A 6,060-nucleotide genomic window follows, 5' to 3' on the forward strand; every position below is an offset into this window, starting at 1 on the left:
TTCGACACCCCGTGATCACACAGGTTGATATGTTGTTCCATGTGGGCTTTGTTGCTTCTGAGCTAGATGGCCGCTTGTTTACCTTCAGGCTCTTCATCTTTTGTAGAGCTTCAGTAGATACTGCTATCATGCAAAAAGTCCAGGAAATACTATTTTTAATAAACGATTTCTAAGAGAATACTTTTTGCTGATGACAAAATAATCTGTGCCTGTGGCAGAAGTTTCTCTAACTCAAAAGTTTAGAGAAGGCTGGGGAATTCATGGGGAGGTCAGAGTGAAAGCAGGTGTGAGTGGGCTGAAAGGTGAGGTCTAACAGAAGCACACATGGCTGCCAAGGTGTTCCGCCTGGCCTTAGCCATCGTGGGAGGTGTGGTGAACCTCTATAAAGTGGATGCGGGGCACAGTGCTGTTGTCTTTGACCAGTTCCGTGGCGTCCAGGACATCGTGGTAGGGGGAAGGGACTCACTTTCTCATCCCTTGGGCACAGAAACCAATCCTCTTTGACTGCCTCTCTCGACCACTGAACGTGCCAGTCATCACTGGTAGCAAAGATCTACAGAATGTCAACATCACACTGCGCCTCCTCCTCCACCCCGTGGCCAGCCAGCTGCCTCGCATCTACACCAGCATCGGCGAGGACTATGGTGAGCGCGTGCTGCCATCCATCTCCACCGAGATCCTCAAGTCCGTGGTGGCTCGCTTTGATGCTGGTCTCCAGACAGGTGAGCGACGACCTCACGGAGCAAGCAGCCACCTTTGGGCTCATCCTGGATGACGTGTCCTTGACGCATCTGACCTTCGGGAAGGAGTTCACAGAAGCGGTGGAAGCTAAGCAGGTGGCCCAGCAGGAAGCTGAGAGAGCCAGATTTGTGGTGGAAAAGGCTGAGCAGCAGAAGAAGGCGGCCATCATCTCGGCCGAGGGTGACTCCAAGGCTGCCGAGCTGGTCGCCAACTCGCTGGCCACCTCCGGGGACGGGCTGATGGAGCTGCGCAAGCTGGAGGCTGCGAGGAAATTGCCTATCAGCTCGAGCGCTCGGGAAACATCACCTACCTGCCGCAGGGCCAGTCGGTGCTCCTCCAGCTGCCGCAGTGAGCCCGCCCTGCCCGCGGCCCAGCAGATGGGCGACACCTTCCTTTGGCCCCCACCCCAGGAATCACTGTGAAATCTCATGATTGGCTTACATCGTGCAGAAAATAAAGTCACTTCAGGTCTCTTCCTTGAAAAAAAATAAGTTTAGAGAAAATAATAAATTTAACAGTTTCATTGGCACATAATTCACATACCATATAATTCAGTAGTTTACATATATTGAAAAGAGTTGTGCATTCATTACAATCCATTTTAGAACTTTTTTTCATTTTTGGGTCTATTATAATTAGCCCCCTATTACCCCCCAACTTCCCATCCCATAGCCTTAAGGAACTAGTAATCTAGTTCCTGTCTCTATAGATTTACTTGTGCAGGAAAACCTACAAGAAGCTCCAACAATGACAACAAAACAAAACTCAGAAAATCTTGCACTCAGAAGGTAACAGAAGATAACAGAAACTAGAACAAACGTAAAAATGGGTTAAAAAGGAAAGCAAATGATAATATGGTAAATTTTAACCTGTACAATAACAACTTTTCAATGTACTCTTTCTTATTGATTTGCCCAAGATCTTTATTTATTAAGAAAATTAGCCCATTGGTCTAGCAAATGTTTTGCTGATGCTTTTTACTACTTTGTGTTTTGATCTTTGGGATTTCTTTTTCATGGGGAAATTTTACTCGGAGTTTTGTGTTCTCTTACAAAATCCATCCTTCGTGTTTCTCTCTAATTTTTGCAATCTAAAATTTCACAAAAATACTGATCCAAAAAAAAAGAAAAAAAACCCCGATCCATTGGGAATTATCTTCGTCTAAGAAATGATGCAAGGATCTAGTTCCTCTCCTTTTTAAAAAAAACACTAGGCAATCATAGATTCTCACGTTTCTTAAAATAATCATTCACTTTTGTGTTGCCCAATTGAAGGGTCAGGTAGTTAGCTTATTGTGCCAACCTGGCTGATAAACACATGTGGGGTTAATTGAAGGGTAGAGAGATAAATGGCTCATTGAGCCTCGCCTTTCTAGTTCTCGGGTCTCTTGCTTTGTGATGGTCGGACCAGGATGCAGCTGCCTTAGCCAGTTCCCTGCTTCAGCTGGCAAGGCTGACATCCTGCAAGACATCCCCAAGGAGAAGCCACATGGACCTACCCTGATGCAGCCTGGAGCAGCTGTGTGGAGACCCCTGCCAGCGCTGAGATGCTTACTCATTTACTGATTCGGCTTTCCTCCTGCAGTTGGCATCATTGTGTGTGTTTTGTGAGATGTAGGAGGACTTTGTGGATCGGTGTCGGACATATAGGTTAATGTTGGACTTGTGGGCTTGGGCAGCACTGGGTTGGGATGTTTTCTTGATGTGCACTTAACTCTCTCCTATACATGAGTTTCTGTGGATTTGTTTCTCTAATGTACCCAGACTAGCACAAGGAGCAACTCCTTAGTTCTAATTTCATGTAAAGTCTTAGTAACATTCAATGCAGTTGATTATACTGTCCTCTGGAAAATATAGTTTTCGCTAAGCTCCACTCTCTCAGGTTTCCTCCTACCTCATTGACTGAACAGAAAAGATATCTTACCTTCTATACTAGGAACATGAGATGCACAATATATGTTTGTTAATAAAATTTCATTATAAAAATTGTTTGTTAATAAAATGTCATTATTTTAAAAAGAGATAACAGTTTCTTCTAAAATAAAGGAATCCTTTTTCCTCCTGTTGTTCATTTGAAAACTTTAAAGTAGGTTCTACTTTGGAGAAAAAAACTCCAAAAAACCAAACTCACTTCCATCAAATTGATTCTAACTCATAGTGACCCTAGGGAACAGAGTAATGCTGTCCCAGTGGTTTTCTGAAGCTGTAAATGTTTATGGGAGAAAAAAAAGCCTCAGCTTTCTCCCATGGAGTGATTGGAGGTTTTGAAACTGCTGACCTTGTGGTAAGCAGCCCCATGCATAAGCCACGATGCCACCAGGTCTCCTCCATAGAGAAAAAAGGATGCTTAACAGAGGGCAAGTTTACTTAGTTTCTAATATGGAGACTGAAGTTTGAAATTGGCAATGAAGATCGAGCTAGCTGTTAGGGGGATGGCTTGAATCCAGCTTCATCTGGTGATATATCTGAGGTCTTTGCTCCTGGGGCTGGCATTTCTTCCCCTTGGTCACCTTTTTTGTTTGTTTCCTTTCCCCTCTCCTTTTGCTCAGGGCTGCACTGTGACTTTCATGGGCCACAGGCATCAATCTCTTTCTGGGCCCTTCTCTCCACAAAACAAAAGCATTTAAAGTTATCTTTTACAACTGCTGCAGTAGAAAGACAAATATAATCCAGGTTGGATTCATTATGATCTATTTATTATTATTACAGTCTTTCTTCTGATTTTAAAAGATCAAAAACTTAAAAACATTTTGTAAAATGTTCATTTGTATAATTAAGATCATTCATTGCATGAAAGCCAAGATAGATAATCCTTCAGAAACAGTAATGGGAGTAATGATTCCTTGAGGGTATGGGAAGAGAAGAGGGGAAGGAGGGTTGGAGGAGCTGATAACAAGGAGGTCTATATAACCCCACTCAAGGGAAACGAATAACAGAATTGTAGGTGACTGGATCCACGAGTTGGTGTAAGATACTGCCATATATATAAAGGGTTTCTGGAGGATGAGGGTGAGAGAGAGAGGGGATGATATCAAGAAGCTCAAGAAGAGAGAAAATGTATTGTAACTGATGGTGACAGCAATTGTATAATGATACTTGATTTAATTGAATTACGGATTATTATAATATCTGTAAGAACTTCCAAAAAATGATAGAAAAAGAGACAGAGAGAGAGACAAAGACGAATTAAAAAAAAAAAAAAAAAAGACCCAGGCACTGTTTCTACAATTCCTAACGGATGTCAGCCCCATTTTTGCTGCTAATGCCATATAATGACTTGTAGCATTCACAGCCATGGTCAGTTTTGCTGATATCTTGTTGCTAATTAAGTTTATTCCAATTTATAGCAACTCAATAGGACAGAGTAGAACTGCCTCATAGGGTTTCCAAGGCTGAAATCTTTATGGAAACAGACTGCTACATCTTTCTCCATTGGAATAGCTGTTGTTGTTAGATGCAACAGAATGAAACACTGTGCCATCCTTACAATTGTTCCTATGCCTGAGCCCACTGCTGCAGCCATGGTGTCAGTCCATCTCCTTGAAGGCCTTCCTTTTGTTCACTGGCCCTCTCTTTACCAAGCATGATGTCCTTGTCCAGGGGTTGGTCTTTGGAATAGCTGGTGGGTTCAAACTACCAATCTTTGATTAGCAGTCAAGTGTTCAACCACTTATTCTGCTGATAGTCTGCAGCCTTCAACCCCAGACCTCCTCCTCTACCCCCAAATACTGAGTCCCAAGTCAACAGTTACCGTTGGTTCTAAAAGAACCATCTGAAGACAGGAGGATGGCAACTGAACACAGGGAACAGGAATGGATACCTGCTCACACTTCCCTTCCTCTGTCAGTCTACTGTCAACACTTTTTGTGGATACACAGGAGACCTTGAGTTAATCTTCCTGCTAGATCTCTAGGACGCTTCAGGTTGAGCATATCTTGAGGCTTTCCTTTTGGCAGGAGGCTTTTTAATTAAAAATTAAGATACCATACAGATGTGCACATATCTTACATGTATAGATTAATAAGTTTTACATGTTCTACCCTTTTATTAGGAGCCTTAGAAGCATAACAGTTACACACTTGACTGCTCACTCACTGAAAGGCTCGTGGTTCAACCGCATCCAGCAGCTGCTTGAAAGAAAAACTTGGCAATATGCTCCTGCAAAGATCACAGCCAAGGTAGGGAACACTGTGAGGTCATCCTGCTCTGTCGCTTGGGGTCACTATGAGTCAAAATGGACTCAACAGTACTGATAAGTAAGATTTTGTGTCAGCGTGGCTTGGCCAGGATTCCCAATAGTTTGACAGCTAAGACCTACTAATTTCCTATGATGTGATCTAATATACTGTAATCACCTTCGTATAAGGAAGGATCTGCTATGAGCAACCCATCAGTTGTAAAAAAAGGTTAGGTGGGATGCAATACCCTTACTCAAATCACAGCCCTGATGTAATCAATTAAAAGGAAGTATCGTTGGAGGTGTGGCCTCCTTCTAATATAAGTTGACATTATAGAAAAGTTTACGTTGCTTTTTGCTGCATCTGGATCCTGCCATATTTCCTACTGATTCTGGGAGTCATCAGCGTCCTGCTACCTGACTTACCAACCTCTGCAGCCACAAGCCTGACATGCTTATTTGAATTCACCTCTGCAGCCACCACCTATTGTTTTCCTGCCAATCTTGGGTTCATCAGCTCCCCCAGCTACTTGAGTTAGAAGAAGGCTCCAGCCTAACATCTGATTCATGCCTTAAAATTTGCCTCAACTTGAACTTTCCCAATTCTACAACTGTATAAGCCATTGTCTTGATAGAAATCTTTATTTATACATATATTGTGGGAAACAGAAAGATTTCTCCCCCAAACATATGTTAGACTTAGGACACTGCTTACAGCTAATGACAAATGATTGTCAAGCAGCCTGTTGCCAGACTATAGGTAGGCCCCACTCCCTGCTGTTAAGGACAATGGGCTACTTCTCCCTAAAAGCCTGCGATCATTGATTTGGTTCCTGTAGGTGGAGTTCACATCCTACTGATAATGGTCTCTAGTTGAGTCAGAGAATAGGTCAAACAGGCCCAGTGACATCTAAAGTTAGGCTGCCATCCTAAATCTAGGACCTGACCATCATGCCACATGTATACCCCCAATCCATTCTCTTCCTATTGCATGTATACCCCTAGATCACCCCCTCCCATTACTGTATTACCTATAGCACAACCCTTTCCTGTGACATATGTGTTCACCTGTAATTAGGAGGCTTGCTGTCCCCAGAGAATATAAAAGCCTTGGTTAGCATTAAATATCTCTCTCTCCACGTG

General features: G+C 42.9%; 1 pseudogene; it reads left to right on the forward strand.

Moving 5' to 3' along the window:
• The first annotated feature begins 309 nt into the window (after positions 1-309).
• LOC101647725 lies at positions 310-1,093 on the forward strand (annotated as a pseudogene).
• The last annotated feature ends 4,967 nt before the right edge of the window (positions 1,094-6,060 follow it).

This window comes from Echinops telfairi, unplaced genomic scaffold, assembly GCF_000313985.2.
Source record: "Echinops telfairi isolate 266 unplaced genomic scaffold, ASM31398v2 ScPeMD7_7400;HRSCAF=8409, whole genome shotgun sequence".
Taxonomy (NCBI): domain Eukaryota; kingdom Metazoa; phylum Chordata; class Mammalia; order Afrosoricida; family Tenrecidae; genus Echinops; species Echinops telfairi.